The sequence below is a fragment of the Stegostoma tigrinum genome, unplaced genomic scaffold (assembly GCF_030684315.1).
Source record: "Stegostoma tigrinum isolate sSteTig4 unplaced genomic scaffold, sSteTig4.hap1 scaffold_54, whole genome shotgun sequence".
Lineage (NCBI taxonomy): Eukaryota > Metazoa > Chordata > Chondrichthyes > Orectolobiformes > Stegostomatidae > Stegostoma > Stegostoma tigrinum.
This window is the reverse complement of record NW_026728472.1, coordinates 1,678,234-1,700,434: the sequence shown is the minus strand read 5'-3', so window position 1 is coordinate 1,700,434 and position 22,201 is coordinate 1,678,234. Positions and strand designations below refer to the sequence as shown.

General features: G+C 43.9%; 1 long non-coding RNA gene across 1 annotated transcript in view; it reads right to left on the bottom strand.

The window, feature by feature from the left end:
• Window positions 1–1,189: 1,189 nt before the first annotated feature.
• The window catches only part of LOC132208822 (uncharacterized), a 77,840-nt gene continuing 56,828 nt past the window's right edge, over window positions 1,190–22,201 (bottom strand). The window contains exon 3 of the long non-coding RNA XR_009444950.1: window positions 1,190–1,343. This is a non-coding gene — a long non-coding RNA (uncharacterized LOC132208822). The remainder of the gene's footprint in view (window positions 1,344–22,201) is intronic.

The following is a 22,201-nucleotide window of genomic DNA, read 5'->3' as shown; positions in this document are numbered from 1 at the left end:
GCATTGTGCATTGGTCAGGGTGTGTTAGCTTAGTTGGGTGGAAGGCTGGTTTGTGATATAGTGTGATGCCAGCAACACATGATCAATTCCTCTACCAGCTAAGGTGACCATGAGGGTCCCACCATCTTAACCCTCCCCATTGCCTGAGGCGTGGTAACCAGAGTTTAAAACACCATGAGTGATAATGGGAACTGCAGATGCTGGGGAATCCAAGATAATAAAATGTGAGGCTGGATGAACACAGCCGGCCCAGCAGCATCTCAGGAGCACAAAAGCTGACGTTTTGGGCCTAGACCCTTCATCAGAGAGGGGGATGGGGTGAGGGTTCTGGAATAAATAGGGAGAGAGGGGGAGGCAGACGGAAGATGGAGAGAAAAAAAGATAGGTGGAGAGGAGAATATAGGTGGGGGTAGGGAGGGGTAGATCATCTACAAAATACCTTGCAAGAACTGTGACAAACACTACATTGGACAAACTGGCAGGAAGCTAGCCACCAGGATACATGAACATCAACTAGCCACAAAACGACATGACCCACTATCACTCGTATCCTTACATACAGATAAGGAAGGACACCACTTTGACTGGGACAACACATCCATCCTAGGACAAGCCAAACAGAGACATGCACGAGAATTCCTCGAAGCATGGCATTCCAACCGGAACTCCATCAACAAACACATTGATTTGGAGCCAATCTACCATCACCTGAGAAAAAGAACAGGAAATGACATCACCAACCCAAGGAAACCTAACCAGATAAATAGAAAGCGGGACATAACACCAGCGCTTCGTTGGAGGCTCACTGATGGTGTTACCTAGAATGGTGATGAAACGTCTGAAAACTACTTCCAGCTCAGCGAGCAAACTTACATCCAGAACCTATTATACCTTCCCAATCTTATACTAATCCACTCCCTCTTCCCAGTTACCTGACCTAGGGACTCTTGACCTGGCCACTGCGGGACTCTAACCTCCCGGATTTTATTTTCCCATTTACCAGATCTAGGGACTCGAACCTCCCGGATTTCTTTACGTACCTGGAGTCTTGAACCTCCAGGCATTAAGATTTAGCAGTGTTCAAGACCGTGAGTCGTCTTGGGGTTCCGTCAGTACAGAGCCACACAGGGATGAGGTTTCGCACGGGTGGCAGGCTAGTGAGAGAGACCAAGGTGAATCTTACCTTGCGAGCCTGTCTGTCTCACTCCACTGACACTCGATCGATCCCTTATTCAGCACTCCACATGAGACTGCTGTACATGTTGCAATCCTGGTCACGGCACCAAATGTTATGTTCATTTTCGGAGACACTCACGGACTTGATGCAACGACGAGACACAGACCTGTTTAGAGAAACACAAAACTTTTATTACCAAGCAAGTACAAGCTGTGGAAAATCACTGTACTTAACCCAGCACAGAGTACAGAGTCTCGCAAGCCATTCACCCTGGGCAGCGGTCAGTCCCGCTTTTTATACTTTGTCAAGTGTGTAATGCATAAAGCAATTTTACATCTCACAATGGCATGATACATGAAACAATCACTACAAAGACATCATACAAAACAATTACTACTTCGAACACATAAAGAGAGCAGGATATAGTATCGATCGTTCACGAAGTGACTGCTAATGACAGGAGGCGATTTCAAGTTGCCGAAGTAGCAGAATGTAATTTCAAGTGGCCGAAGTGTATGGGTTGAAAAAAAGTCAGTGCCTTGGCCCCTTTGTCAGAGACAGAAGTTTCATACTTCAGAAGCCTCACACCTTTACAAATGCTCCTCACTTAATCTTATGAGACAGTTTCCACATACCCCCGTGCAGGAATATAAAGATTTGCACAGTTTAACTTGAATTGTATTCAGGCAGGAAGCTTCAGGCAGTGTCTGCATCCCGATGTGCAGGCAGATAAAGGACATGAATTTATAGAAATATAGAAATCAACGGGATGTTATCCAAAAAACATCTCAACTCCATCCTCCATCTTCTACCTTTGAGCCAACTCGGTATCCACAAAGCCAGTTCTCCCTTTATTTTTGTGTGATCTAACCTTTCTAGCCAGTCTACCATGAGGAACCTTGTCAAATGTCTTAACTGTAGTCCATATTGATCATACCCACCATTCTGCCCTCATCAGTCCTCTTTGATAAAAAAAACTCAAACAACGATTTCTCAGGCATAAAGTCATGTTGACTCTCCCCAATCCATTGCCTTTCTAAATACATGTGAATCCTGCCCCTGAGAATCCCCTCCAACAACTTGCCCACCACTGATGTCAGGCTCACTGGTCAAGAGCCCCCCTTTTCCTTACCAGGTTTCTCAAAAAGCGGAACCAGGTAGCCAATCTTCAGCTGCCCAACACCTTTCCTGTGCCTATCGATGATACAGATATCTCAGCAAGGGGCAAAGTAGTCACTTCCTTAGTTTCCCACAGAGTTCTAGCATACTCTCGATAGGTCTTGGGGATTTACCCAACTTTATACATTTGGAGATATGCTGCATTTCTTCCTCCGTAACAGTGGCATCTTACAAGATTTTAATTTATTTCCATGTGTTCTCTATCTTCTATATCCTTCTCCCCAGTAAACACTGATCTAAGATACTTGTGTATCATCTCACCTGCCTCCTGCAGTTCCACACATAGGTGGCATGGCTTATGCTTATGGGGCCCTGTTCTCTCCCCAGTTACTCTTCCTTTTCCCCCTTAACGTATTTGTGGAAACTCTTTGGATTCTCCACACCCTGTTTGACAAAGCAAACTCATGTCCCCTTTTTGCCCTCCTGCATTCCCTCTTAAGTGCACTCCTGCTGCCATTACACTCTTCTAGAAAATCACTCTATTATGCTGCCTATACCTCACATATGCTTTCGTCTTCTTGTTCAGAAGCTGAATTTCTCTTATCATCCAGCATTTCCTGTATCAACCTGCCTTGTCCTTCGCAATAATAGGAACATACTGTGTCTGAGCTCTCATTTTTGAACACTTCACATTTTCCATGTCTCCATTTACCTTGGAATATCTGTACCCTCCACCAGCTCCCACCACCACCCCCCATCAATTTTTGAAAGTTTTTGCCTAAGTCTGCCAAAATTGGTCTTCCTCCAATTCAGAGCTTTAACTATTAGATCCGGTCTATCCCTGTCCATAACTACTTTATAACTCATTGAAGTATAGTCACTGGCCCCAAAATGTTCTTCTACGGATGCTTCAGGCACCTGCCCTGCTTTATTTCCTAAGAGCAGGTCAGGTTTTTCATCTTTTCCAGAAGGTACATCCACACACTGAATTAGAACATTTTCTTGTACCTGCTCAACCAATTCCTCTGCATCTAAGACCTGAACACTATGGTAGTCCTAGTCCATTTTTGGAAATTTAAAACCCCCTTCCATAACCATCTATTATTCTTACAGATAGCTGAGATGTTTTTTCATATTTGTTTATCGATTTCCACTTGCAGTAATGTGATCAAACCTTTCTTATTTCTCAATTCCAGCCAAATAACATCCCTGGGCTTCTTTGGATAAATATAGCTGCAATGTTACCCTTCTTCAAAAGTACAACTCCCCATCCTCTCTTGTCCAAACATCTTCTTTTGATCTTTACTATAACATCTATTCCTGAACCATGAAGCTGCCAGTCCTGTCTATTCCCGAGCCATGTCTCTCTGCTATCCCAGTCACGCATTCTGAGCCATGTTCCAAGGTAATCGGCCTTGCCTGCTGGGGATTTTTCATTGAAATAAATGCAGTTCTCTACTTGGTTCCTGTCTGCCCTGTCCGTTTGACTTACAATTTTTCCCAACCTAACCAGTCTCAGACTGATCTCTTTCTTCACGGTCTCCCTGGTTCACAAAACATCCCCTCCCCTACCCCTCCAGTTTAAATCTTCCCGAGCATCTCTAGCAAAACTCCCTGCCAGTATATTTGCTCCCTTCCAATTCATATCCAATCCGTCCTTCTTGTACAGGTGGTTCCTACCCCAGAAGATATTCCAGCGATCCAAAAATGTGGATTCTTCTCCTCTGCACAAGCTCCTCAACTATGCATTCATCTGCTCTAGCCTCATGCTCCTACCCCCACTAGCTTGTGGCCCTGTGAGTAATCCAAATATTTCTATCCTTGATGAGCTAATTTTTAAATTCTTGCTTAACTTCCTATATTGTCTCCTCATAATCTCATCTGTTCTCTTCCTATGTCATTATTTCCAATGTGTACAATGACCACCTGCTGATCTCTCTCGCCTTTGAGCATATTTCATACTCTCTCTGAGATATCTTTGATTCTGGCTCCAGGGAGGCAATACATCATTCTGATGTCTCGCTGTCAGCTGCAGAAACACTTGTCTGTACCTCTGGCTAAAAAGTCCCCTCTCAGAATCAATGGCCTGGAACTGGTGTCACCTTAGAGACAGTCTCTGGACCAGGAAACTGGTTGTCAGTGCTGCATTCTCCAGAGAATCCACCACTCCCCACATTTTTCAACACAGCGCAGTTGTTTGAGATGGGGATAGCCACAGGAGACTCCTGCAATACCTGACTCCATCTCCCTTTCCTGGAGGTCAACCAATACCTGATTGCATTTCAGTTTATCTCTCTCCCTGCAACTGACATCCATCCTTTCCCCTTGCTAGTGTAAATTTCTACTTGCCTCTAACTGCCACTCCAACCAATCCATGCAATCCTATAGGATTTGCAGCCTAACACACTTACGTTGGGCATAGTCAACTATAACATGGAAACTCTCCCTAAACTTCCACATTCAACATAAAGAGCATATCACTCTACTAAAGGCCATCTTTGCATCTCAACAATTGACAGACCCAGAAAAGAACAGACTTAATGCTCTAAAAACACTGCTCCAGGATAGCTTATAACTTTGTTAAATTTTAAAAAATTAAAACCAAGAGGCAGATCTCAATAACAACATATTATAAGATAAAACTCTACTCACTACTGTAGATTTACAAAAAGAAACTAAAAGTTACATTTTCAAAGGCCATTTTGCTGCTCTCCTATTGTGAGTTCCCACCCATAGGTTTCTCCAAGGTTAGATGTGAATTTGGTTGTTTCTTTATTTTTCTCAGAACAAGCTCCGATATCCAACGATACACAAAACAGGACAGCAAAGGCAGTAGCTGTGCAGGCTACTATTGGATCAGACAGAACTGTACGACGTTTCTCCATTTTAATCACTTGCCATGTGTCATTCTTCAGCTTTAGGCAGTTACCAGGATAGGAAAGAACTTGGAAATTGGAGAATGGAACTTTCAGCAGCAATCAAATACGATGGCATGGATTTGTAAAGTTTAAAATGGAGGATATTCCTGAAATGTTGGAGTGGATAGGGAGGGTGTTGAGCTAGATCTGGTTGTTGTCAGTGGGTGTGTGAAAATTAACAGCACTTTTCGATTATTCCATCAGTGGAAGCATGTTGATGCGAAATATGACACACCATGGATATAACCTTGTGGATACCAGGTACAAGTACTGCAATGGAAGGTCAGTTGTCTGTGGGTATGGTAAGGTACAGGGTTATTTCTGAGGAAGGTGCTGATGATGACATTAGAAGGAGAGGGGGACAAAAATCAGAAGAGATTGAGAGCACCACTACAATATCAGTGAACGTTGTGAAGTTGGAACATTGGCAGTTTAGCTGGAAATATTTGTAGGCGTCTTCACACATTGTAAATTTGCACAGCAAGAACCAGAGAATGCTGGCTGGGCAATAAGAAACCCTAGTTTTGTCCCTGGCACTGCCCAAAACACTCGGTCTTCTGATTAAAAGCCAAAGGTGCTCAGCAAATGCATCACAAGCATAGGTGCATGCACAATTGGCAGGAACCCTGAAACTAAGTGGTCAGTTTCTGCTTCTGTGATGCTGCCTGGCCTGCTGTGTTCCTCCAGCTCCATAGAATCTCTGACTCCGGTGTCGGCACTTCTTGTTGTCTCTGAGTTAGTTTCTTTTGCCTTCTCTGTTCAATGTTCATGGATACAAATTATCCAGGCAAAAATCCACCAATTTCTCCTGAAATATACTTAAAAGAATGAATGGCCACAATGTTGAACGTTGCTGGGACTTCACTAGTACATTACTCAGTGCAATATTTCTCCACATTCAATGTTTCCCATGTTCATGGAGAATGCAAGATGACCATGCTTTGAAACAACAAAGTTGATTATTTCCCAATAGAGAGGAAAAAGTAACAGAGAAATCAGAAAGGCCATGCAATAATACCGGAATGGTAAGGATTTTCTCTACAGATTTGCTTGGGATTTCCATCCATCAACCCTATTCAGCGATATTTGCAGATGAAATCCAATGCAAGAGGCGACTGTGAGCTGTAAACTTTGACACAATCGTGGCTGAGTGGTTAAGTAATGGGTTGGTAATGCAGTGGGTTCGCTCACGTGTTGTTTGAATCCTACCAACTGGAATCTGCAGCTCAGCTGGTTTCACACAATAAGTGTCCCATTGTGTGAATGACACAAACACACTTGCAATTATTTCTTGTTCCATTTGAGGAAGTTTGAAAACTGCAGGATCCCCTTAAACAAAGAGTGAGCTTGTTTCGTCGTTATCTGTTACATTTTCATTTTGATTCACTGAGTATGCAAGAGGCCCATGTTTAGAAACAACAAACCTGTTTAATTATCACAAAGAGAAGAAAATGTGAGGCAGTCGACTTCAGGTCATGAAACATTTCACAAATGGGATCGATTTTTGTCCCGGAATCAGGTGACATATTCATCTGCATCCTCACAACAGCGATATTCAATCAAAAAAATACAGTGCGAGAGACCATGCGAGTGCAATCACATATTTATGGCCAAGTGATTAAGGCGATGGATTTGAAACTCCTTAGGGTTACCCCTGATGTAGGGTGGAATCCTGCCGACTATTTTCTGAATGGCAAACAATCTGAAGCACAGTTAGTTAAGGGTTCTGGGGCTGTATTTGATGAGGTTTCGATGGAAGACGCACAAATGCATCCAAACTGATAGAATACGGAGGGGTGTGGAGAGAGTGGAAGTGGAGAAGATGTTTCTATTGGTAGGAGAGGCTAGGCGAGAGCCTCTGTGTGAAGGCATAACCCTTTAGAACAGAGATAATAAAATGTGAGGCTGGATGAAAACAGCAGGCCAAGCAGCATCTCAGGAGCACAAAAGCTGACGTTTCGAGCCTAGATCCTTCATCAGAGAGTGGGATGGGGTGAGGGTTCTGGAATAAATAGGGAAAGAGCGGGAGGCGGACCGAAGATGGAGAGAAAAGAAGATAGGTGGAGACAGTATAGGTGGGGAGGTAGGGAGGAGATAGGTCGGTCCAGGGAAGATGGACAGGTCAAGGAGGTGGGATGAGGTAAGTATGTAGGAGATGCGGGTGTGGCTTGGGGTGGGAGGAAGGGATGGGTGAGAGGAAGAGCCGGTTAGGGAGGCAGAGACAGGTTGGTCTGGTTTTGGGATGCAGTGGGTGGAGGGGAAGATCTGGGCTGGTTGTGTGGTACAACGCGGGGAGGGGACGAACTGGGCTGGTTTAGGGATGCGGTGGGGGAAGGGGAGATTTTGAAGCTGGTGAAGTCCACAGTGATGCCATTAGGCTGCAGGGTTCCCAAGCGGAATATGAGTTGCTGTTCCTGCAACCTTCGGGTGGCATCATTATGGCACTGCAGGAGGCCCATGATGGACATGTCATCTAAAGAATGGGAGGGGGAGTGGAAATGGTTTGCGACTGGGAGGTGCAGTTGTTTGTTGCGAACCGAGCGGAGGTGTTCTGCAAAGCGGTCCCCAAGGCTTGGGGACCGCTTTGCAGAACACCTCCGCTCAGTTCACAACAAACAACTACATCTCCCAGTCGCAAACCATTTCCACTCCCCCTCCCATTCTTTAGATGACATGTCCACCATGGGCCTCCTGCAGTGCCATAATGATGCCACCCGAAGGTTGCAGGAACAGCAACTCATATTCCGCTTGGGAACCCTGCAGCCTAATGGCATCACTGTGGACTTCACCAGCTTCAAAATCTCCCCTTCCCCCACCGCAACCCTAAACCAGCCCAGTTCGTCCCCTCCCCCCACTGCACCACATAACCAGCCCAGCTCTTCCCCTCCACCCACTGGATCCCAAAACCAGTCCAGCCTGTCTCTGCGTCCCTAACCTGTTCTTCCTCTCACCCATCCCTTCCTCCCACCCCAAGCTGCACCTCCATCTCCTACCTACCAACCTCATCCCACCTCCTTGACCTGTCCGTCTTCCCTGGACCGACATATCCCCTCCCTACCTCCCCATCTATCTTCTTTTCTCTCCATCTTCGGTCCGCCTCCCCCTCTCTCCCTATTTATCCCAGAACCCTCACCCCATCCTCCTCTCTGATGAAGGGTCTCGGCCCGAAACGTCAGCTTTTGTGCTCTTGAGATGCTGCTTGGCCTGCTGTGTTCATCCAGCCTCACATTTTATCATCTTGGATTCTCCAGCATCTGCAGTTCCCATTATCTCTCACCCTTAGGAACAGAGATGTGGAGGGATTTCTTCAGCCAGAGGGTACTGAATCTGTCCATTGCCACAGAGGGCTGCGGAGGTGAAATCACTGCATGAATTGGAGATAGAGATAGGTAGGTTCTTGATGAATAAGAGGATCAAGATTCAAACGGATCAAGGCAAGAGAGTGAGTTTGAGACAGATATAAGGCGCAATGAAATTGTGCAGCAGACTCAATTGTGCAGCAGACTCGATAGAATGAATGACCTTACTTCACTCCTACAATTTATAACCCTTTGTACTATGTCTCCCATTGATTTCTAAGTGTGTAGCTGTCATTACTGGCTTATATTTTATCACACATTCCAGTCCTTGCCTGATTATTACTGTCACCTCTTAGTTTCAGATTGATTGCAACTTGGGATTCATTGTGTATTAAACTCAAAAGGTTGCATGAATATTCAGCAGGTCATAGAGAAGGCAAATGGAATGCTGGCATTTCAAATGGAATAGAGAATGGAAATAGGGAAGTTTTGTAAAAACTCGAGAATGCATAACTTGGCCCACACCGAGAATGCTGTCAACAGTATTCCCTATATTCGGGGGAATAAATCTTTCCATGGAGGCATTCTAGAGAAGAATCAAAAGATTGATCTTGTTGATGAAAGGATTTTCATGAGAAGACATGGAAAAGAACGAACCTGAACGCTTTGGAATTTATAACAAAAAGTAAATCTATTGATACATTAAAAAGCTCAACATATGTGATGAGAAACCAAAGTTAACATTGCTAAGAACTACCACGATCTTGTCCAGGCAATTAGATATCGGAATTAAATGATGACAGAGCCAGTGATGGCCATATCCCATGCATTAATATGCGATGAAACTCAGAGACTATTCATGTCCCCTTCATCCTCTTTGCATTCTCTGTGCAGCTCACACTCTCAGCTGTGGTCATGCCATCAACCAACATGAAAACATAAGATTTCATCTGTACACCTCAATCATCGACAGGAATTTGTAAATAACTGGAGCCCAAACATGAATCCTTCGTCTAATAAAAATGCACAGCCTGTGAGCTGACAAACCAACTATTTCTTAGCATGGGCTTTTCTGTATGTTGAACAATTCTCAAACGCATGCCAGCACATCACCTCCAAGTCCACGTGGTCCCGATTTGTTTATTCGCTTCTTCAGTGGGACCCTGTTAAAATGCAACTGAAAAGTCAAATAAAGTTTCCTCCTACCTCCAATTTTTTTGGTGGGGGTAGAGAGATAGTGACTCGAAATATGAATGTTGTTATGGAAAGCGATAAGGATAGCGTGGAAGTTAAGTGTCTAAATTTGCTGAAAGACAATTATCAGAAGATCACTTCTATCACTCAGCATTATCACTATCATGAGACAGGATCTGGCACATATAGACTGGAGGAAGAATTACTTGCAATCGAGTCTATAATTGGAAAGTGGGGCCATTATAACGTGGTACAATCAGAATCCAGGGCCATTGTGTTCCGCAAAGAGAGAATGAAAAAGGTAGAATTTCAGTGAATGCTGATGAATTGATATGAGTTTGGTAAATAAAACACTGCACAATGAAAATAGGTACAGGCCTTCAAAAGTATAGAGTTTGCAAAAGGTGGTCGTTAAAAATGAAGGGCAAACAATGGCCTAGAATTACCTTTGGCAGGTACTGTTAAGGGAAAAGCCACAAGGTATTTTATAAATTTAGTTAGAGGAAGAGGATTACCATGGAGAGTGAAGACTGTTAGAAAGCGAAGGGGCATATTTTGCATAGAGCAAGAGGAAGTAGGTGAGGTCTGAAATTTATGCTTCTCACCTGTGTTCACAAAGGAGAAATACATTGTAGTCAGGGACTTCAGTTAGGATCGTGAGGTCCTCGAACATGTTACGATCAATAAGAAGCAAGAATTAAATGCTTTTGTAAGGGTAATGGTGGATAAATCACTAGTGCCCAATGAAATGTATCCCAGGCTGCTATAAGAGGCAAGGAAGGAGATTGACAAGGCCTGGCAGTTACATTTAATGTCTTGGTGGCCACAGGTGATGTGCTGAATGTCTGGAGGACAGTTAATGTGTTTCCTTTCCTCAATAAGGGCATCAGAGAATGGCCAGGTAATTGGAAAGCAGACAATCTGATATCCGTGGGAGGGAACTTATTGGAAAAAAAAATCTGAGGGAAAGGTTGAACGAAAACTTGCAAAGGAAGGAATCGATTAGGGGTAGTCAGCACGGTTTTGGTAAAGAGAGATCATGTCTGATGAATTCAGTCAAGTTCTTTGAAATTGTGCCGACAAATATTGATGAGGGCAGTGCAGATGAAGTGGTTTGCAAAGACCCGCAGGAAGGCCTGTGACAACATCCGGCATGGAAGGCCGGTTCAAAAGTTAAGAACCCATGGAGTTTGAGGCAAGTTGACAAAAGAGATCCAAACTGGTGGAGTTTTATTTTTGTGATTAAAGTCTTTGACTATCAGCAAGCCACATGGATCTGTAAAGCGTCCATTGATGTTTATTATGTATGTTACTGACTTGGTTGTGAAACCACAAGATTTCATCGTAGGTTTGTAGATGATACAAAAGTTAGGGGTGTTGTCCATAGTGAGGTGGATCATCTCAGACTACAGTCTGATATTGATCAGCTGGTGAACTTGGCAGAGTAATGGCAGATGGCACTTATTTCTAATAAGTGTGAAGTAATATGCTTTCGGAGGTATAGTAAGTGAAGGACGTAATGAACTGTAGGTACAGGCTGAGAACTGAAAAACAAGAGGGCCTTGGTACACACGTCCATAGATCACTGAAGGTGTCAACACAGACAGACAGGGTGGTGAAGTCAAGTGAACTGGGGGAAGGGCAACGTGAATCGTCAGAGGTACCCAAAAGACTTTATGCAGCCTAGAAGGGGTGTGGGGCCCGAAACCGTAGTGAGGCAAGAAGAGGCTGGCACAGAAGTTCAAGGTAGCAATTTAACCAGACAAGGCAGGCAAGACCAGGGCAGAAAATGAGGTAAAACTGAGGAATTAAACTTCATGTATTTCAATGCAATGGACCGTACAGGTAGGACAGATAAATTCAGGGCACAGGTGGGAACAGCGTCTGGGATATCAAAAGGTAATACAGAAACACAGATGATGGAGAGAAAGGATGAGCAGATCAATGATCCAGGGTACAGGCACTACAGGAAGTATAGTAGCTGGAGGCAAGATGGGAGTGAAGAGCTATTTTTGAATGAGACAGCATGACAGCAGCATTTATAGAGAATATTCCTGGCGTTCGCCCAGTGAGGCGATTTTAGTGGAACTGAAAGAAAGAGAATGCGTGATCGCTTTGATACAATTGTACAGCAGGTCCCCCAAAGTCGGTGGATGATTGAGGAGCACATATGTTGGGAGATCTTAGATATCTGTAATAATAATAGGTATGTAATCATCAGGGTTTCTATTTTACCAAACTTAGGCTGGTACTGCCACAGTGTTAAGCGCTTTGATTGGAAGAATTTGTTAAGTATATTAAGAAAAACTCTCTCAAACAATATGAAGATGACCTGACTGGAGAAGGGGCAAATCCTGACCTCCACGTGCGAAACCAAGTCGGGCAAGGGACTGAGGTGTCATTGGGGCAGCACTTTGGGAACGTGACTCATAATTTTATTACTCTGAAAATAGCTATGGAAAAAGAATGGCCTGGTCCACAAGCTAAAGTTATAAAGTGGGGCAAGAACAATTTTGATGGTATTTGACAGGAATTTTCAAAAGATGGTAGGGGAGGCTATTTACAGGTAAAGGGGCATCTGGCAAGTTGGAAGCTTTCAAAAGAGAGAGGTCAGAGCCGGCATGTTCCTGTTAGTGCGAAGGAAAATGCTGACAGAAGGAGGAAACTCTGGATGACTGGTGACAGAGGCGCTCAGGTTAAGAATGAGGTGATAAAGAGCTGGATTGATGAATCCTTCGAGGACTATGGGAATGTAGAAATAAACTTTATGAAGGAATTCCAGAGGACAAAAAGGGATGCGAGATAACATTATTGGTCAAAGTTAAGGAAATTACAAAGAGATTCCATAGGTATATCAAGGGCAAAAGAGTGATAAGGGAGGAAATAGGGCTGCAGACACATGAACGAGGATATCGATATGGAGAACCACAGCAGGTGGGTGAAATACGAAACAGTATTTCATGTCAGTACTGACTGTGGAGAAAGACCAGGAAATTCAGGGAAATAAAGAGTGATGTCTTGCAAAGAGTCTCGACTACAAGAGACAGGTGGTGAAGGTCTTAAAAAGCTTAATCAAGTATTTCAGAGTACTTTTGGAAATCAGGGATGAATTTGTCACACCCAAGCACAGACGTTTGACTCAAGGGCAGGAGACTGAGAGGTGAACTTTTAGAGGTATATGAATGCCTGAGCAGCATAGTGAAGATGAACAGCCAACATCTGTCCCCTACCCCCCCTCCCCCCAGGGGAGGGGAATCCAAAACTAGAGGGAGGAGGTTTGAGGTGAGAGGGAAAATGTTTCAAGGAGACCTGAGAGGTAACATTAACCACGCAGAGAATGGTGCATACATGGAACGAGCTGCCAGATGAAGCTACAACAATGAAAAGTTATTGGGGCAGATACACAGACAGGAACGTTTTGAAACGAATGTGCCAAATTCAGGCAAATGTGACTTGTTCAGTTCAGGAAACCTGAGCCATATGGATGAGTTGGGTCTAGGGGTCAGTTTCTGTGCTGCACAACTCTATGGCTCCAGTTACTGGAGGAGGATACTACTGAGATAAGGCAAGTTGCGGAGACTGAAGCAAATTACAGAGATAGGGATAGTGGTCAGGATTGGAGTATATTTCAAATATATGGAGGGATTGTAGTGAGGGGAGGTGGTGACAGAAAAAGGAGCAGTTAGAGGAGTTAGAATGGTTGAAGACACCAGTCCACGAGTCATGACACAGATACAGTCATCGAGGGGGAAATCACAAAACAAAGATCAGAGCAGTATTTCCCTCTGTTGTGAAAGATTTGCTTTCACTTCAGTTGCGCTGATCCTCACAAAGGCAGCACAGGCCTGGAATGATAACTGTGAATTCCTTCCGCTGTCTTTGGAAGTTATAGTACAACAAAGCTTAAAGTAGGCTTCCCATGGCAGAGTCATGATCAAATCTGACTCAGTAATTAGGGAATGAAATCTCCCATCATTACCTTGTCAGGCCTACATGTGACTTCAGACCCACAGGAACGTGGTTGACTCACAATTATCCTCTGAAATGGAATGGCAAGCCATTCAGTTCAAGGGCAGCCAGGGGTGAGCAATAAATGCCAGCCAGCCAGAGACACCCACATCTCATGAGTGAATAAATAATAACTGGAACTGTGCTGGGACCAGTGTCCTGGCCAATCATGGTGGGGCATTTATGGACAGGCCTGGAAACTGACAGAGAGGATGTTGGGACAAGGTTCAGGTGAAAGGAGATTTCTAAGTCCGAACCCAAAATGTGAAGCATTGGAACAGCACAGCAATGTGGTTGAAGACAAGCAGAAAGGGACAGGAAGCAACAGAGTTTCACTAAAACTATTCTTGAGTGAACTGGTTTGTGGCAGGAAATTTTGGTAAAAGGTACATGATACTGTTCCTTTTTGGCATGGACAAAGTATATGCAATAAGACAGCAACATTCGAAGAGGATCTCGGAGATTGTTTTTGTCAGTGTTTCTTTGAATAACACGTTGTGCAACTGGCTGGGGATGTAACTGTCCCTGATCGACCGTTGTGTCATAAAGCTGAGTGAATTAGTAATGTCACTCCAAGAAATCCTCCGGGAACTTGAAAAAAGTGGAATTCAAAGGCATTATGAAGTTTTAAAGTGATCACACAAATAACAGACATCAATCAGAAACAGAAACAAGGTCGATCACATGGGTTTGACGGGGGAACTGACCAGGGGAAACAGGGTAAAGAGATTGAAATGTATGGCTGCAAATGAACAGTGGAAAACATTTGTAGAAACACTGTAAAACATTCAAAAAAGGGCTTTCCATTGAAACAGACAAAAACTCAGCTGGGAAGTCCTACGTGCATCTCACTCAGGGCATAAAGTATCAGATTCAATTCAGAAAGTCTTAGAAGACAACCAGAAAATACTTAACAAATCTAAAGGGAAAGAGTGTGTTTCAGAAAATGACAATGAACTACCAAAATATAGAAGTAGGTGAAAAAAGGGTTGCAAGGGATCCCCTCGCAGGAGGAATGTAGTAGGAAGAGGAAACATTGCTGGGGTTCCACAAGATGCTAGGAACAGGGAGAGATGAAGCTGCTGGGAGGTGGTGAGAGTGTTACAGTGAGTGGCAAGGACCTGAACAATGTTCCAAAACCAGAATGAATTGCTGCAATGTTTGCAGAGTGTTGGAAGGAAAATATACCCTTTCATTTCTTCATTCATGGGATGACGGTGTCATTGGATGGGCCAGTGTTCAGTGCCTACTGCTGATTGCATTGGGCAACTGCTCAGGGATAGTTAAGAGTCAATCATTTTATTGTGGGTCTGGAGTCACATGTCGGCCAGATCTGGTCAGATGTCCTTCCCTAAAGGGCAGTCATGAATGAGTTAAGATTTTTTAAAAAAAGACGATCAACAATGAACACTTCATTTCGGAATATTTTCATTCAGTTCTAACTCCATGATCTCACGCAGTGGGATTCAAACCCAGGCCCCCAGAACATTATCTGTGTCTCTGGATTAGCAGCCCAGTGGTATTATCTTGAGACTGTAGCCGACCCAACATTTGAGATGGTTGAAGAGATATGGAGTGTTACAGAATATTGAGACCATTACAACTACAGAGCACATTGCGTGATCCAAAACAGGCTTCAGAGATGGAAAGTGAGAAAGGGATATGAGGTGTACCAGAGTCCAACAGGGCAGAAGTTGATGAAACAGGTTTGATATTGTGAGGAGATGTCAGAACAGGAGAATGTTAGTGCTTCTGGGCAGTTACAGACATGAGGATTGCTGTAGGGACTGAATAAATACACAGTGATAAGGGTGGGTTTTGTTGTTTGAGGAACACATGCCAACACACAAGCAGAACTGAACATTCACGGAGCTCACAAAGGCCACACACACAAATAATCACAATAAAGATCATCTCCACATTCATGTCAGTTGTGTGTGGTATCATTACTCAAAACTCCACAGGATAAAAACCTGTTCTCCACACAAGATTGACTCTTTACATTTCATTAGATCATAGATAATTGGCCATTTGAAGTCCACAGGATAAATAAAAGCTCCCCACAGATCATTGATAATTTGAAATTCACAACATTTGAACCAGCAGTCCACACAGAATAGCCTATATACGGTAGAGAAAGGGTGGAGAGGCTTTAAAGAGGAGGGAAAAAGAGGTTAACGAGGACGTTACATGGGTGAGAGTGTATTATCTATAGGAACAGCGTGAGCAGACTTGGATGGTTTCTGCTCGTGCCTTCTTGGCTGGTGACGGGCGTGGGGGGAGGTGGTGGCGGGGGGTTTGGTGGCAGCAACCTGTTAAAATATATAAAACTGAGAGGCACGGATAGAGTGAATAATCAGATTCTCTTCCCTCAGGTGGAAATGCCAATTGCAAGGAATCATTCATTTAAATTGGAAGAGGGAAAATTTAAGGCACATGTGCGAGTTTGCACACAGGAACATACTGTCAGGGGAGGAGAGGTAGCAGAGATGATCGCAATGTTTAAGAGGGATTCAGACAGATACATCAACAGGCAGGGAACAGAGGAATATGGATCATGTGCAGCCATGTGGCATTAGTTTAGAATGGCATCACAGTCATTGCAGACATGGTGGGACAAAGGACCTGTTCCTTATCTGTGTCATTCATTGTCCTATGCCCCAACAGGCTAAATGAAAGCTCTAAAATTAAACAAAGCATTGCAAAATCTGAAGATCTGAAACAAACAGAACTTGGGAAAGAAACTAAGTAGGTCTGGCAGCATCTGCACAGAGAACAACGTTCTTCAGAAATTACAGAGACACACACGTGCAGACATGCCGAACCTTTTAAAAACCAAAGAATAAACTCAGCTCCCAAGAGAAATTAAAGCCAGCTCTGCACACACAACTGACCAGAGTCCACAAGGTCAAGTGCAGCCTTCAGACAGAAATGACCACAGTCCATTGAATAAAAACAACCTCTCCACACAGAACTGACCATTCAGTAACTGTAGCATTAATTATCTCCACAAACAAAACTACTTGCCCACAGATCACAAGACAAATAGAAGCTCCCCACACACAATTGACCATTTTCAGACCACAGGTTGGGAACCAGCTCAATTGATCCACCTAACCAATCAAAATCCAGGAGTTAAATCCAAACCAGAGTCACAATTTACCAAACACAATTTGTAGGAGAAAACCCGCTCCCCATCAGTGCAAGATTAGGGGAAAATAAACAAAGAAAAGACGCTAAGTCAAGAAGAAAGGATGAAGAAAACAGTGGATTTATAATCTGCTCAGTTCAGCGGAATGACTCAGAGCTGGCTGGCCATTGGCAGTGTCCTTTGCAGGAGTAAATAAAGGGTGACTTGGTGACAGGATAGCAGCCTTGGTGCATGTATTTAACATGGGGACACACACAAAATCAGATTGCAACACAGGACTGAAACAGCAGCTCACAGGTTGAGAACAATTCCCCACATATGCACTGACCATTTGCAATCTGCACACAATAGCTGACAGCTATAGCTCCACACAGCTGGAGCCCAAGCATGAATCCTTCCTCAAACTCACAAGGCACAGCCTGCAAACTCCCAAATCAACAATTCATAAGCACGTTTTTTTTCTGTGTTAAACAATTCTCAACACATGCCAGCACATCACCTTCAAATCCATGTGGTCAAATTTGTATATTTGTTTCTTCAGTAAAAATGCATCTGAAAAGTCAAATAAAGTTTCCTCCACTATCATTTTTTTGGGATAGATATACTAACTCCATGTCTGAATGTCATTATGGAAAGCGATAATTTAGTATGGAAGCTAAGTGCCTAAATTTGAGGAATGCCACCTATCATGAGATTACCACTACCAGTAGGCATTATCACCATAATTAGACAGGAGCTGGCACATATCGACTGGGGCAGGAACTACTTGGAGTTGAGTCTGTATTCGGAAAGTGGGGCTATTATAAAGTTTTCAACAAGAATCCAGGGCTAAGATAATAATGTATAGAACTGGATGAACACAGCAGGCCAGGCAGCAGAGGAGCAGGAAAGCTGATGCTTTGTGTCTGGACACTTCTTCAGAAAGGGGTGGGGAGAGGGAAGTGGACTCTGAAATACATAGAAAGAGGTGGGGAGGCAACAACAGCGAGTGGATAATGGAGCACATAGATGGAGAAAAGACAGAGAGGTCAAGGAGGCAGGGATGGCTCCAATAAAGGTGAGGGTAGGAAGGGAGTTGGGATGGGGGTTGGTCAGTGAGGTGGGAGGAGTGGACAGATGGGAGATAATACTGACAGGTCAAGGAGGTCAGAACGAGCTTGGCTGGTTTTGGGATGAAGTCGGGGGTGGGGAGATTTTGAAGCTTGCAAAGTCCACATTGATACTGGGGCTACAGGGTTCCCAAGCAAAATGAGATGCTGTCCCTGCAGCCTTCGGGTGGCATCATTGTGGCACAGGGTGGTGAGGGTCTCAAACATGTTAAGGTCAGTAAGGAGCAAGAATTAAATGCTTTTGCAGGCGTATTGGTGAATAAATTACCAGGGACCAAAGGAATTCATCCCAAACTGCTGTCAGAGACAAGGAAAGAGATTGCAGAGGCCTGGCAGATATATTCAATACCTTGCTGGCCACAGGTAAAGTTCTCAATGACTAGAGGATAGTTAATCAGATTCCTTTGTTCAAGAATGGCAGCAAAGATTGGTCAGCTAATTGCAGAAGAGATAGCCTGGATCAGTAGGAGTGATCTTATTGGAAAAACTTTCGAGGCAAAGGACAAATCAATACTTGCAAAGGAAGAAATCAGTCAGGAGTAATCAGCATAGATGTAGAAAAGAGAGATCCTGTCTGATGAGTTCATTCCAGTTCTTTGGCCTTGTGTCTAAAAATATTGATGAGGACAGTGCAGATGATGTGGTTTGCAATGAACCTCAGTGAGGTCTTTGACAATGTCGCACATCGGAGGCTGGTTCAAAAGGTAAGAACCCATGGGATTCGAGGCAAGTGGGCAAAATAGATCCAAACCTACTCGATAGTAATTTTTGTGATTGAAAGCCTTTTAACATCAGCAGACCATGGGGATCGGTGCAGAGTCCATTGCTGTTTATTCTGTACATTAATGACTTGGCTATGAGAGCAGGCCGTATCATCAGTAGGTTTGCAGAAGACACGAAAGTTGGGGGCGTTGTCCATAGAGCAATGGGTGTTCTTAGAGGACAGTCTGATATTGATATTGAGCAGAGTAATGGCAGATGAAACTTACGTCTAGTAAGTGTGAAGTGATACACTGTGGGAGGTATGATACGTGAGGGACATTCATAATGGGCAGTAGGCACAGGAAGAGAACTGAAAAACAAAAGGGACCCTGGTACACAAATCCACAGATCACTGAAGTTGTCAGCACAGATAAACAGGGTGGCGAAGTCAACTGAACTGGGGGAAGGGCAAGGTGAATTGTTAGAGGTACCCGAAAGGATTTATCCAGCCTAGCAGGGGTATGGGATCTCAAACAGCAATTGCGCAAGAAAGAGGCTGGCACAGGAGTTCAAGACAGCAATTTAAATAGACAAGGCAGGCAACAGCATGGCAGGAAATGAGGTAAAACTGATGAATTAAACTGCATATATTTCAATGCAATGGGCCTGATAATCTGATGATGACTTGGGAATAGGATATCAAAGGTGTGACAGAAACAATTCTGAGGGAAAGAAAGGACGAGCAGCTCATTGCTCCAGGGTACAGACGCAACAGGAAGGACAGAGGGGGAGGCAGGATAGGAGGGAAGAGGGATTTTTGAATTGGTAAAACATGGCGGCAGTGTTTATAGAGAATATTCTGGGTATTTGCCCAGTGAAGCGATGTTAGCAGAATTGAGAAATCAGAATGGGTGATCACTTCGATACAATTGTACGCCAGGCCCTCAACAGTCAGTGAGAAATTTAGGGGCCAATATATTGGGAAATCATCAAATCATAGAGTCTCTACGGTTTGGAAACAGGCCCTTTGGACCAACAAGTCCACATTGACCCTTGCAGCGTCCCACCCAGACCCATCCCCCTATAACCCACACACCCATGAACACTGTTTAGCATGGCCAATTCACGCAACCTGCACGGCTTTGGACTGTGGGAGGAAACCAGAGCACCCGGAGGAAACCCACGCATACACAGGGAGTATGTGCAAAGTCCACACAGACAGTTGCCTGAGGCTGGATTCGAGCCTGGGTCCCTGCTGCTGAGAGGCTGCAGTGCCAACCAAACACAGCAGAGCAAACATGTTGAGATCGTCGATATCTGTAAGAAAAATAGGGGATTATAATTTTAAAAACTTAGACTGGTAATGTCATAGTGTTAAGAAATTTGATGGAGGAATTTTTTAAGTGTTTTAAAAAGGAAACTCTCAACAAATACGTAGATAGCCCGACTGAAGAAGAGGCAAAAGCTGACCTCCACGTGCGAAACAAGGGGCAAGACATTGAGGTGATGTTGGGGCAGCACTTTGGCAAGTGACCACCATTTTATTAGTTTGAAAAATGCTGTGGGAAATGATTGGCCTGGAGCACAAGCTAAAGCTACAAACTCGGGCAATCCCAATTTTGATGGTATTTGACAGGAAATTTCAAAAGTTGATTGGTGAGATTATTTGCAGGTAAAAGGGCATCTGGAAAGTTGGAAGCTTTCAAAAGCGAGAGGTCAGAGCCGATATGTTCTTGTTTGTCTGAAGGACGGTGCTGAACGAAGTAGGAAACTATGGACGACTGGTGATAAAGAGGCTCTGGTCAAAAAAAAGGGGATATATAGCTGAATCAAATTAATCCCTTGAGGAGTATGGGAGTATAGGAATAGACTTTATGAAGGAAATCCGGAGGGCAAAAATGTGACGCAAGATAACTTTGGCCGATAAAATTAGGGAGAATACAGAGAGATTCTCCAAGTATATTAAGAGCAAAACAGTGATGAGGAAGAAAACAGGGATGCATAGAGATGAATGAGGCCACTGATATCGACAACCACAGGAGGTAGGTGAGACACTAAACAGTTTTTCACGTCCGTACTTACTGTAAAGAAAGACTAGCACATTCATAAAAATAAAGAGTGATGCTTTGAAAAGAGTTCGCAGTTCAGAAGAGTGATGCTGGAGGTCTTAAAAAGCTTGCCAAGTGTATCTGAGGACTTTCGCGAAATCAGGGATGAATTTGTTGGACCCCGAGCAGAGATAATTCCCTCAAGCATAGGAGTCTGTGGGGTGACCTTTTAAGATGTTTATGAATGCCTGAGCAGTATAGATAAGGTGAATAGACAAGGTCTTTGCTCCCTGGGTAGGGGAGTCCAAAAGTAGACAGCGTAGGTTTGTGGTGAGAGGGGAATATTTTAAAACAGACCTGTGGGGTAATGTTTCCCACACAGAGAATGGTGCAAATATGGAACAAGGTGCCAGAGGAAGTGGTGGGGTAAGTACAATTGCAACAGTGAAAAGACATTGGGGCTGGTACACAGATAGGAAAGGTTAGTAAGGATACAAGTCAAACACAGGCCAATGTGACATGTTCAATTCGGGAAACCTGGTCAGCATGGATGAGTTGGGCAAAAGAGTCTGTTTCCGTGCTGCACAACTCTATGACTCCAGTTACTGGAGGAAGAGACTACCGAGACAAGGCATGTTGCAGAGGCTGAAGCAAGTTACAGAGATAGGGGTGGTGATCAGGGCTGGAGTATGCTTCAAATGCATCAAAGGATTGTAGAGAGGGGAGGTGGTGACAGAAATAGGAGCAGTTATAGGAGTTTGAATGTTTGAAGACACTGTTCAATGAGACATGACGTAGATACAGTGCTAAAGGGGGAACACAGGCCAGAGAGATGAGAAGCAATATTATCACCCTGCTTTGGGAAATTAGTTTTCATTTAACTTGTGCTGATCCTCACGAAGAAAGCACAGGGATGGAGTGATAACTGTGTACTTTCTGTTCTGGTTTACTGTGCCTTCCGTAGCCAATGTTGAAAATAGACCTCCTTTAAATGATGAGTTCGTGATTCTACCTAACTCCATAATCAGGGAAGGAAATCTGCCATCCTCACTTGGTCAGGCCTACATGTGACAGACTCTCAACTACCCTCTGAAAAGGCACAGCTAGTCATCAACACAGCAAATCATTCAGGTCAGGGGTTCCTAGGGTTGGATAATAAATGTTGGCCAAACAGAGACACCCACATCTCATGAGTGAATAAATAATGACTGGAACCATGCTGGGACCACTGTCCTGGCCGATCATGTCAGTACGTTTGTGGACAGAGCTTGAAACTGACAGAGGATGCTGAGATGGGGCTACAGGGGAAAGGAGATTTCCAAATCAAAACAGAGTATGTGAAGCATCGGAACAGCACAGTGATGTGGCTAAAGACAAACAGAATGGACAGGAAGCACAGAGTTTCACCAAAACTGTACATCAGTGAACAGGTTTGTGACAGGAAATCATGCTAAAATGTACATTACAATGTTGGTT